Source organism: Equus quagga, chromosome 7 (genome assembly GCF_021613505.1).
Source record: "Equus quagga isolate Etosha38 chromosome 7, UCLA_HA_Equagga_1.0, whole genome shotgun sequence".
Classification (NCBI taxonomy): Eukaryota; Metazoa; Chordata; class Mammalia; order Perissodactyla; family Equidae; genus Equus; species Equus quagga.
Genome location: NC_060273.1, coordinates 120,744,663 through 120,757,895, shown reverse-complemented (window position 1 = coordinate 120,757,895; position 13,233 = coordinate 120,744,663). Strand labels below are relative to the sequence as shown.

At 37.5% G+C, this 13,233-nt stretch overlaps 1 long non-coding RNA gene across 1 annotated transcript in view; it reads left to right on the top strand.

Moving 5' to 3' along the window:
• Positions 1-12,860, top strand: part of LOC124242191 (uncharacterized) — a 79,550-nt gene extending 66,690 nt beyond the window's left edge. Inside the window, exon 3 of the long non-coding RNA XR_006889389.1 lies at positions 12,622-12,860. This is a non-coding gene — a long non-coding RNA (uncharacterized LOC124242191). The remainder of the gene's footprint in view (positions 1-12,621) is intronic.
• The last annotated feature ends 373 nt before the right edge of the window (positions 12,861-13,233 follow it).

Below are 13,233 nucleotides of genomic sequence, written 5' to 3'. Positions count from 1 at the left end.
GTCAGCTCTTCCTGTGGTAAGACGCTTGTGCCTCAGCTTTTTGAAGCACCAGAAGAGGAATGAAGCTCTGTGTCTTTTGCTGTCTGCAAACTGAAATTTCTGATTTGCAGTATGGTAAACTGTTATAGCCGGCGGAGGCCTCAGACAACATTCAACCCAGTGTTTTCCAGGTTGCGGGATGTGTACCACTAGTGCGTACAAGATAATTTTAGGAGGCATATGGATATTGAATGGCACAACGAGAAAATTCACTTCATTTCAGGTTTTTTGAGACTTCTAATTATATCAAGAAGAAAGTCTCAGGCTGGTGCTGACAAAGAACTCTCTAACACTTTTCTCCTCCTGTTTAAGAAATAGAAGGCAAGCCTCAGGCTCAGTCTTCAGCAGACAACTATGTGGAACTAAAATTTAATAAAACTGTATGGTTTTCATTAAATTAATTTTTTTCCAAGTTACCATCTATTTGTGGCAGGGACACAAAACTTCCTTTTAAAACACACATTTAAGATAAAAAGTTTTTAAAAGTTAATTTAAAGGCAAAAATGAAGTAAAAATTAGTGGGGCAAATAGGGCAATGCAAATATTACATGAAGGCTGTCGTCACTGACAGGGTAGAAATCAGGAATGACGCAGCCTGGGGAGACGGGGACCAGCCCCTCGCTGTACAGACGGGAACCCGAAGCCTCAGAAGGGCAGGAAATCTCACAGCCAGGACTGCGGTTCACAGGCCACTCACCAAGTGGATGTCACACTTCTATTGGAATCATTTCCCAAAAATGACTAGTTTGAATCATTTTCATCAAAATGGCCTGTTCTCCATTGCTTTGTCAACAATACACATTAAGCTTGAACTTGAAAAACAATAAAACTTCTTTCTTCATTCCCATGACAGGACTGACTTGATAAGGTTATTGAAGAGGAACCGTAGGTATTAGGAAAATTAAACCTGATTTGCAAGATATGAGTTAGTTAAGAAGGGAAGTGGAAAAAAATTCCCCAGTATAAAACTTTAGTTTAAATTCAAAGCTAAACTAGTGTTTTTTTCCTCTTTTGAGGCTAGTTTCCCTAAGTAAATCAAAATGTTTTTTGTTTTAAATTTACAAGTCTTGAATACTTGGAAACGTAGCAAGACTAATTTTCTAACTAATACTTTTTTTTTTTTTTAACATATACAGGCTTTCATTGAAATACAAAACTAAAATGCTACTAGAAAAAGGTTTAAATTAAGGGGAAATTATGTGTCTTGCAAATCTGAAAAATATGATAATTAAACTTGCAGTTTGAGAAAAGGACTCTAGAGGGTTTTGTGATATCTAAAGATTCTTGACAAAAAGTATTTCTTCGAGATCTGAAAGGGCCGGAGGAGCAACTTTCTTCTCCTGACAGAGGCTCATGGCCTCCAAATGTCCTGGCCACTCCAGGGGAGTTGACATTCTGGAGGACAAGGAATAAAATTTCAGCATGACAGAACGGTCACTGGACTATCGATTTTTTAAAAAATTAAATCCAAGCTTTCCTCTTATCATCTCGTCCACTTATATCTATTAACTGAAGCCTGTCTCTCACAGAAGGAGTGGACGAAGAAAAGAGATGGGCAGCAGAGTCAAGCTGGTTAATCAATGAATAGGATGTTAAGATCTGTGCTGTATATGAAACAGGGTAAGGCGTTTAACATATTTTAAAATTCCAGCAGGGTGAGAAATAATTCCTTACCCTTGCTCTGCCTCAGTTTCCTTTATTCAAATAATGGGACTAACAGACGTCTGTGCTATTGGGTTGTCTAACAGCTATTAATAAAGTATAAAGACCATGGGTTGAAGTGGGAAATAATTAGGCTGATTCTCTTAATGCCTAAATCATGTCCCGGTTGTAAACTAGGGACAGAGGAAATTCACTACCTTTTCCAAGTAACTAATAATGTCCCGTATTGAGGATTCCCATCTTCAGACCCACCCTCTGGCTCTGACATTTTCATTCCTGATTCTGAGAGCTCAGCTGAATAGCCGTTAGAGAAGTTTCAGTCTCTGGGGAATTTCAAGGAGCCTTATTCCGTGCACGCCATGGGCTTTGTGGAGGGGGGCTGCTGGGCACAGCCCACCAGGGAAGGAAGACTGCTGTACCCTCTTAGATTTTCTTCTGAGAATTCATCAACAGACTTGTTTCTGATGCAGAATATCCGAGCAGAGAAGAAATGACAGCCATTTGAAATTGCGCATCACTTGTGAACCATTCTCACAAGGGCCTGGAACTCATCTTTACAGCTCCTTGACTCACTCATGAGACTGCCATTCTCCCAGGAACGTCATGTCATGCACCCCACTCCATTTAGGATTCCATTTCAGATGGCCAATCTTTATAACCTTCTCTGCTGTAACCTCCCCTAAAAAGAGGGAGGAGGGTAGCCTAGAAGCAACACTATTTGTGTGTGAAGATTGCACAACGCCTCTTTAGCAATCTGTGTCAGTGTGCATTGGTTTAGTTTGTGTGACCCACACATGATTTTTATGACTTTGCTCTTGCTGAGAAGGTTCAACTGCTTTCTGTGTCCTAGAGATCTCCTCGGTTTCATCAGTGAGGAATCATGCACAAAGAGCTATTTATTTGTTTATCAACACCAAGCCATCCCATAGTTGTGGCATAATTGGAATCAACTCCAATATTCAGCCTTCCACTCAGATGTTCCTTCTACAGTACAGCTCCTAGTAGCATTCTCTATCTTAGCTTTCACTCTTCCCAGGTAGTTCAGAAAGGGTTGTTATCTCAGGTCTGCATCTCCTCATCATTTGTGAAGGGTGTTACAGTGGTCCCGTTTACAGATGAGGGAACTAGGTCTCAAGGAGGGTAAAGGATATACCTTCGCTGATAGAGGAGAAACCAGCTTGGTTAGCTATATAGGTTATTGATTCTTTTTGGTAAAAAAATCACTTGTCTTTGCTTCCAGGGTTTCTGACTCAGTGGTCTCCCATCTTTCATGTCAATCATCCTTAACGGGCCTACTGCTTGGTTCTTCTACTAAAAAAATATGGGTCACATTATTCAGCTAAATTGAAGGCCCCTGGCAGATTCCCCGCCCACCCCCCCTCAATAGCACACATACCTTTTTGCCCTTTAACCAGTCACAGAGGAATTTTCTTATTCTCTGTTATCCTTTAAGTTCTTAAAGAGAGCTTTAAATAATTCTTCAAAGGAAGCCACTATCATTTGCAACTTTAATAATTCATTTGTAAAAAATTAAAAATTTGTAGTGAGATATTATAAATTGAAAACGTTATTTGATTCTTTGGTTCATCATATTTGCTTGAGGAAATGACCAGGAGCTTGAAATCTGTTCTAATGCTGACCCCTCAGATATATAATCATCACGGAAAGAGTGAAGACCTTGGAATTGTTTGGAATTTGGTTTTGTCAAGGCAGATGCCTTTACCTTGTACATATTTTCCTTTTCTTTATTAGCAGATAATTATAAACAAATAGCCCTGGACGATGAGAATTAAATTAGACTGAATAATAATAATGTTTGATTTTTGCCCATCTGAAAGGACAAGGATGTGACCTTCCCAAGTAAGGCCAAAGGAGAAATTTTTCTGTATTTCATCCCTCATTGAAGGGTGGTTTCTTTAATAATAATAAAAAATATCAAATTTTAAGATGAATGCCTTTTTCATGGCTTAATTCCACATTTCATTCTACGGAGGAGTTGAAATCTCTGAGAAGTGGTTGCATTCATTAATTATTTACATGCAGCATAATATTTGCTGAGTATCTAATATGTACTAGTCAGACTCTCTACTCAATGTTATGTAGACATGTAGATGAATGTAGATGGACATGTAGGTGAATAAGATACAGGCCTTAGAGTTTGACCAAGGAGAAATGTGTGTAACGAAAATTCATTACAAGCATGTCTTTTAATGACAAAATTGGAAGAGATTTCACAGAGGAGATCACATTGGATATAGTCCCAGAAGACTGAGTTGCTGTCTCAGAGGAGGCAAGAAGAATAGTCCACACAGGGGGAGCAATCATGCAGAAGTGCAGAAGTATGAAAGTTGCAGTGTTTAAGTTCATGAGGTAAATATCTCAAAGACTCAATTTTTAAAAATTCTTATTTATTATTTTGCTTTTATGCAATTATCTTTCATTGAAGTATGACTGACACACAAAAAGCTGTACATATTTAATGTATATATCTTGATATGTTTGAAGATAAGCATATATCCATGAAACTGTCACCATATACAACACCCTAAGCTTGTCCATCACCTCTAGAGATTTCCTTCCTCCCTCTTTTTTTATTTTTGATAAGAACATTTAACATAAGATCTACCCTCTTAAAATTTTAAATGTACAATACGGTGTTGTTAACTATATAAACTATGGTATTCAGTAGATCTCTTAGAACTTTTTTTAATTTAATCTTTTTAAATTGATGTAACTTTGGTTTATAACATTATATAAATTTCAGGTGTACATCATTATATTTTGATTTCCGTGTAGACTACACCATGTTCACCACCCAAAGACTAATTACTATCCATCACTGTACACATGTGCCCTATCACCTCTTTCGCCCTCCTGCCTCCTCTCTTCCCCTCTGGTAACCACCAATCCAATCTCTGTATCTACGTGTTTGTTTGTTGTTCTTGTTGTTTTTATCTTCTACTTATAAGTGAAATCATACGGTATTTGACTTTTTCTTTTTTCTAAAGTTAATATTTATTGAGTTGATGATAGTTTACAATCTTGTGAAATTTCAGTTGTACATTATTGTTTGTCAGTCGTGTTTTAGGTGCACCCCTTCACCCTTTGTGCCCACCCCCACCCCACCCCCTTTCCTCTGGTAGCCACTACTCTGTTCTCTTTGTCCCCATGTTTAAATTCCTCATATGAGTGGAGGGTATTTGACTTTTTCTGTCTGACTTATTTTGCTTAGCATAGTACCCTCAAGGTCCATCTTGTCCATTTGTTGCAAATGGCAAGATTTCGTCATTTTTTATGGCTGCGTAGTGTAGCATTATGTATATATACCACATCTTCTTTATCCATTCCTCCACTGACGGGCACTTAGATTGTTTCCAAGTCTTGGCTATTGTGAATAATGCTGCAATGAACTTAGGGGTACAAACATCTCTACGCACTCATGTTTTTGTGTTCTTTGCATACATACCCAGAAGTGGAATAGCTGAATAATGTGACAGTTCTAGTCTTAATTTTTTGAGGAATCTCTGTACTGTTTTCCATAGTGACTGCATCAGTTTGCACTCCCACCAGCAGTATATGAGAGCTCTCTTTTCTCCACATGCTCTCCAACACTTGTTATTGCTTATCTTGTTAATTACAGCCATTCTGACAGATGTGGGGTGATACCTCATTGTAGTTTTGACTTGCATTTCCCTAATAATTAGTGATGATGAACATCTTTTCATCTGCTTGCTGGCCATCTGTATATCTTCTTTAGAAAAATGTCCAGATCCTTTGCCTATTTTTTAATTGGGTTGCTTGTTTCTTTGTTGTTGAGTTGTGTGAGTTCTTTATACATTTTGGATATTAACCCCTTACCATATATATGGTTTGCAAATATCTTCTCCCAATTGTTAGGTTGTCTTTTTGTTTTGTTGATGGTTTCCTTTGCTGTGCAGAAACCTTTTAGTTTGATGTAATCTCACTTATTTATTTTCAAAAACTCAAATTTTACAATAGTTTCATTAAAAACTTATTCTCTCCTCCAGTTCTTTAAGAAGTCTAATTTGTTAAGATAGTGATATCATTTGAATGTGATACATTGTTTATTTGCTTCAATGACTTAAATAGTCTTTTTCACAGTATCCATCCTCCACGGTATCTGGTGGGTCAGAAAGGTGCCAGCAGAGAATTGAGTGGACATTAGGATCCTTGAATGGTGACAAACTTGTTGCTTTCTCTAAAACATGGGTGCTCATGAAAGAACACGTTGTAAGATGCTTGAGCACTGTAGTATAGATGCTGTTATAAAACTGCAAGGAATTGGTTAGTGAAACCTAAGGTTAGTGGGTCTAAACCTTGGGGTTGAAAGAAGGTTTTTAAGTTCATATAGAATCATATATGTGAGGCAGGGAGGTGATGATATGAAAGTAGAGATCAGTGTTCTTTTGCAAATGATTATGCAGGGTAGTGAGGTTGTCACAGAAGGGCCCTTTATATCAGGAGACATTCTGGTATGGTGTGAGGTGGTTGTACATTTTTAAAAAGCATTAGGATTATGTTTTTTACTTTCCTATGATAGTAATTTTATATTTAGGTAATCAAGTGTCACTGCACAGCAAATCATCTACTTCAGGTGTCTCCATGCATTCATTCAAACCAATTCTATGGAGCAGACTCTTAGGTGCTAGGGATACAAAAAAGAAGGAAAGAAAGAAAAAGACCATAATTCCTGCTCTTAAGGTACTACCATTGTGAGATTGGGAAGAATATGTAAATGTGCCGAAAGGCAGTCTGAAGACTTTACGAACCATGCTCACTTTTGGAAGTTACTATAGCCGTGGGAATGGTTAAAGTTCAAGATTAAGAGAAATCAATCCAATGGAAATTGCATCCCACATAGTCCCTTGAAAACTCTCTCTTTTAGAATGTTCAAAATTTTTTCTCATGGAATACAAGATCAGTAAACCATCACATCTTCCGTAATCTGGAAATCTCAAGATGCCATAGAAGTGGATGTCCAGGGACATGACTAGAAAAGTACTTCAATCCTCAGGCCAAATAGATAAAACCAAAGAATCCATTACCTACCTCTCCGACTCCATCCATACCCATGAAAGTAATTCATCAGGATGAGTGCTCTTTTTGATGAGGCAATAATGAACTGGCATGTAATTTTACTATGTCTTATAAGTAAATTATTAGCTCATGCTAGAATAAAGAGGGTGGCCATTGCCACTGATATTTGGTTAGCCTACATAATACAAAGACCATCCATAAGCTATGTGTAGGATTTTCATGGAACTCCAGGAGTTCTTGGATCACATTTTGAGAACCACTACTCCATTGTACATTTTACTGGTGTCTTCTTGGGCACTATATGTCTGGGATATATAGATGGAAAGTTCATGCTTCTAGTAAGGCCAGAGATGGAAACTTGAGGTGTGCAGCTTTCAGGAAAACTTCAGAGAATCCTCAGGTTAATATGTTCACACTTTACTCACTAGATTGCCTGGAAATGATTTTTGGTTAGAATAGATTTTTTTTTTGGAAAGTGTAGGAAGTTTCCTTTTTTTTCCATCTGTGATATTCAGCATTCCAGACACATATGCACACTTTTATCAGAGATGCTTAATCATTTTTTGGTTTACTTTTCAAGAAGCCTGAAATGAGTCTGGGTTTTCTATGACTTTGGTAAATAAATATGCAATAGAAGGAAAGTCCACCTCATTTTAAATTTGCATTTTTCCTCAGAGAGAGTACATTTACCAGATACTATTCCCAAGTTTTTGTCATCATTGCAATAGTCTCTGGTTGGGCTCATGAATAAACCACACGCACATGTGCACACACACACACATTCCTATCCATGCACATTTTCACTTACCATGACATAAAGTGTGAGCTTGTCATTCTAATTGACAGTGGTTGAAACTCTGGTTTCAAAAAATAATGAAACAAATTGAGAAATCATTAGATTTTACTTCATCCAGGCACCCAGCAAGAGAGATGAGCTTAATTTGAAAAACGGTAGTGATAAGGACTAGATTTCTTATCCAGCAGGGAGATTTAGAGCATGAATAAGATGCCAAGAAATGAACCAATAGGGTCCTTTTTATGGCTGTTTTCAAAGAGGAACAATATTCTATGGGACTCATGAGCCGTTATTCCAAATGCTTGGATAAACACGGCTTAGTTCATACCACCTTTCCCGATTACGTTTGTATTCAACTCTGTTTACAGCCTCTGTTTCCTTATTTGAAATGCCACCAACTCGCATTTTCATTAGTACAAACAATGTTTCCGGTGCGCAGAAATGAAGGCAGGAATATAGGAGTCTTCTGTTATTTGTTAACTAGGCCTGATTCAAAGAGGAGCCCCATTCACTCCAGCTTAGCTTTTTGAACAGAGCCATTTAAAATATTACAACTTTTAGATTCTTCATGAAATTTTCATTTTTCTATAATTATTATCACTATGTAGATAGATAAAATATTCTTTTTTATTTGGAAATAATATAATTTGCATACATAAATAGATCAGGAATTAAATCATAGTTTCTTAATGAAAAACAATTCTATTTCTCAGGTCAGTTATGGACCCACTAAATACTTGGAAACATACCTATAGCTTTGTTTGTACTGAAATTTTCTTCTTTGAAGACTATTAAATATTTTAATTGCATTAAATACTCAAGCAAGGCCTTATTGTGTAGTGGTTAAGAGCAAGGACTTGGAGAAGACTGCCTGAGTTTGAATCCCAGCTTCACTAACTATCTGCATGACCTTGGGAAGTTGCTGTACCTCTCTGTGTCAGCTTCCTCATCTGTAAAATGGAGATAATAATAGATCTTTTCTCAGGGATTTATAGTGAGGATTAAGTTAGTAAATATTCCGTTAGAGAGAATGGTGAAATCAGACTGTTTAGTCTTGAGAATATGGCATTTCACAATAGTAGTCAAGGGTTCAAGAAGGAGTAAAATGAGAAACATATAACGTGGCACAACCAGACAGAAACAAGCCTTTGCAAGTCCTAGGCTGTACAGGACATACCTTGACATCTTCGGTCCTCTCCAGGAACCAGGATATTATCTATAAATATTATTGAGTCTTCCTGATTCAGGCATCTTCCCTTAATAATACCTGAAGACAATGTTTTTAACACTAAAAGATCATCAAAAAGCTAATTAAGAATAACTTGGTGCTGTGAGAAATTCCTTATGATGGGAATGGCTAGGGAATTTGTAGCACAACGAAACCAATTATTCAATTCTAATTCCTACCACCACCCCCCCCAATTTTGTGTAGTACTGTGAACCTCTTAAGTTTTCTAAATATCTTTATTAAAAGTCTGGAATCTGCCTCCAAAAAAAAGTATAACTGAGCGCTCAAGTAACTACCTTTTGCTTTGACCTTCACCTTTATTGTCTGGGGTTTTCTAGTTTTCAAAGTTGATACATTTGGCATTTGATTCTTTTTTTCTTCCCACGTTTAGCTGCTTACTCATTTGATCATTCTTCTTGATCTTTCTAATTTAGTCCAAACTTGCATCATCATCTTCTTTCTTACCAACTACTCCTTGCTGCTCTTTCTGCTACTCACTCTAATTCCACCTTTCACAAACACAAAAAGAATCTTTTTAAGGAATATATGCTATCCCACCCCACCTGGTTGCTTATATCCAGCTGTCCTCCTTCTAACAGCACAAGGGACACATCGGGTGTCATTGGAGTGACTGGTGGTTGCTGCCCTGCTAGTTCTCAGTGGTAACAATCCCAGTTGATTCCTCACCAGCACCTCTAAGTCAAAGTGGGGAGGAACGATTTTATGGTACAATATACTAGTTTAAAGATATGGGTTTCATCTTACTGCTTGAAGTCATAAGTTAGAAGAAGAGAGAACCGTGTATCTTTGGATCTGAACTGGTGACCTACACATAAGCTCCAGCACCTGTTAAATACCCCAGAGCTATTTGAACCCTTAAAGTGATTACTCACTGCTCATTTGAAAACAGACGTTAAGGAGGAGACAAAGGACACCCTGAAAGCCAAGCATGACCTAAAGACCTTTAAGAAATCACTCTAATGCTTGCCCAACAGTGCTCGATGGGAAGACTTGCTTTATTGGATCCATACATTATCAGAATGCCTTCTCAGAACACCTTGCTAAAAAAGAATCCTTGTTCAGCAGAAAACATTGTAGACAACGGAAGAAAGAAGGACCAGAGACGGTGGTTATTCCATGTCTTCATTGCTTCCTTCATCCTTTTTTTACTGAAATTCAGGCAAAGTAGCACGGAGAGTAGAATGATGTGGTATGGCAGAAAAAACTCTCGATTAGGCGATGGGGTCAGGGTGTGGGTCCAACGTCTGTTACTTCGGAAAGCCAATTCTCTCTCTGAATTTCAACATCTATTCATACGAGGAGATAATAATATCTACCTCACAGAGATGTTGTGAAGATTAAATGAGGCCTTTGTATGTTGCAACGGTAATACTGGGCATTGTCATTGTTTTTTATTAATAAATAATTTTGATGTTATAGAGCTGAATAATTAAGGTCTCCAAACCTTGTTTTCTACCAGACTAGATATATGATTTCCTTGATTTTTTTCTTTTTTCCAGAAATTCATAATCTGCATGTCTTTTTAGATGCAGTGTGTGAAGTGCAAAGAGCTCAAACGTTGGAACATGAGAGAACTGAAGTCAAGCCCTGGTTAAGACACTGAACTCTTATTGGTTGGTGCCAGTCAAGTCTCAGATCCTTGGTTTTCCTTTCTGTATACTATGGGGCTAATGATGCCCATTTTACAGAGCTGTGGAGAGTATTAGTGAGAATGTGTGGAGGTGCCTAGCATAGAGAATAGTTCACAGTAAACAACCAACATATTATAGGATATTTTTTGTTTTTTGTTTTATTTTCATGCCTTCATATTATCATCCACAATATGGGTTTGCCCTTGTTCATGATCACAATTGCTTTACAAGTCCTCAAGCATTGTGCTTAATGGATGGTAAATGCTGACAAGATTGCACCTTGAAAAAGATGAGTCATTTGGATTGATAAATCATTAAATGGTAAAATAGTGGGCTCAAAAACTCTTTTCTATTCAGATATCCTAAGTGGAAATTCTTTAGAAATTCAAATTCCTGGGAAATGTAAACATTGATAAGACATGATTACTGCCTTCAGGAAGCTTACATCCTAGTAGGAGGCATTTCTTTCACTAATACCTGTGTCCAACCAAATGTTGTCTTTATATGGTGAGTGGGCTGTGAAGTAAGAAAAGGAAAAACGCTTTCAGAGATTAGACAGAATTCTTTGAAGTCATTCTTCTGTCAAAGGGGATGGGTGTTTGGGAACTGGAGTGGAGGGGAATTAAAATCAGTTAACTGTATTCTATATGTCAGACACAGTACTAGGCAATTCACATTCATTGCTTTAGTTAATCCTAAAAACAATCCTATGAGATGCATTGCAAAACATTGATGTTATGGTTGAAAACAATTAGTAATCTCAGAGAGGTGAAACAACCTTGTCTAAGATCACACACCCAGTGAGTGTTGGAGATCGGATTTCAATCACTAACGGAGAATTGGGATAGAAAGTAGGTTTTATTCAATTTAATAGAAAAAAAAATTTGTCTAAGTATCTCACGCTCTCCAAAAATTTATTTTTTCTCCTGGATTTTCTCCTTGTCTTCTCTGTTGAGCCCAACAATGAGTCCAATTCTAGATTTTGGAACCCTCTGATCAGGGCTGCAGCTGTTCTTTCTGTGCACATAGCCTAGAGGGCTTATCTTATTTTTTAACCTGCATACTTATAGCAAGAAGATCTGATAGCTATTTCAGATGTTCCAGTGTTCAGTATTGAAAATGAAAGGAAACCCATCCAACATTAATTTAATTGCAGAAATACGGTACAGAATATACCATACCTAAGATATATGACACTATCTTTTATCCTTTTATTGAATGAATATTAGTGATTATTGTTCCCACTCCCCAGTAAGTCACAAAACTTTATAAAGCAGTTTTAGGTAATCAGTATAGACAGCCATAAGTATCAAATTAGCATGGTTTAGCAGAAAGGGTGTTTTTCCTTATGTATCAACAAAATTGAGGTTGGATAACCCAAGATAGGCAAAAAAGAAGGGTGGAGGAGCCAAAACATCAGGAGTCTGTGTCTTTGTGTGTATGTGTGTGCATGCAGGTGTGTATGTGTGGTTAGAACACTTAACATGAGATCAACCCTTTAATCAGAGATCTGCTGCCCAGCTGAGTCTGTCTCTTTTTAAAAACCGTCTGTGAAGCCCCGGCTCGCAACTTCACCTCACATCTTATCTATCATATGGCCAACCCTAGGAGGAAGGAGAGCTGAATTGTGGTTTGAAATGTAAAAATGGGGAGAAATAGAAATGGAAAATAGAAAAATATTATCAGGGAGACCGAAAGAGGTCTTTTTAGAACGTCGAGAATTTTTGTTTTCCAGCCTCCACACAAGAGAAAAGATAGAGAAAAGCTCTATGACCAGCTCTGAGGAAGCCATCAGCTCATCCACAGTGTCTGGTACAAGAAGCTGCTGGTTTTCCCTGGGTTGTGTTCGATGTTACAAAGGGCATTCTGGTTCTACTACTTACTGTGAAACCACATTCAACTTTCTTGACCTCCGTCAAGCTTAGCTCCCCTGTTTATAAAACAGAGATAATTACAGTGCTTATTTTAAAGTATTCTTGTGACCATTTTATGACAGTGAATTTTAAGTGCTTAACACAGCGCCTGGTACGTATGTAGTAAACAATAATAAATATGAGCAACTATAAAAATAATAACCATTGATATTATTAAGTATAACACTCATACTTCTCTCCGAGTAGAGTCTTTTTACATTGTTCGCATATTGGATTTAGTGTTTTGCTTTGCGTTTTTTTTTTTTATCCTAGGAATACCCATCCTGAGCTCTGGATGTGTCCTCTGAGAAAGTACCCGTGACACAGATCACACGGGACACCAACGCAGATGCTGGGGGAAGGTTCCTCGACAGCTGAGTGTGGACATGCTGATCACTGAGCTTCTTGACACACAGCTGTTAATCTCTCCTCTCAAGCTCATGGAGGCTGAAGCTGCCTCCAAACATTGAGACGTGCCACGCCAACTCACGGCAAGGTCTCTATTATTGAGACTCTTGCATAATGACATCTTTATTCATGTGAAAATACAGGATGAATTTCAACTATATGATATTGTTTATGTTCATCAGAAATGTTATTTGCCTTTACGAAGTCTGGTTTCAATGAACCGGCTATGTAATGGATATTAAATAAACATGGAATTTTACATGTTCACAATATTTGGTTTCTTGTTGTGATTTTGATGAACTACACTTTCAAGCACTGTCAGTTCATCCTTATTTACAAACGAAATGTTTGCTTGTAGCAGAGTGATGTAGTGAGTTGCTTTATTTTAAGATTAGTCAACTTTTCTCTTCAATGTTTAATGTGAAACTGACTCAAAAATGTTCTTTTAGGCCACATTTACATTTCTCTCTGTATAAC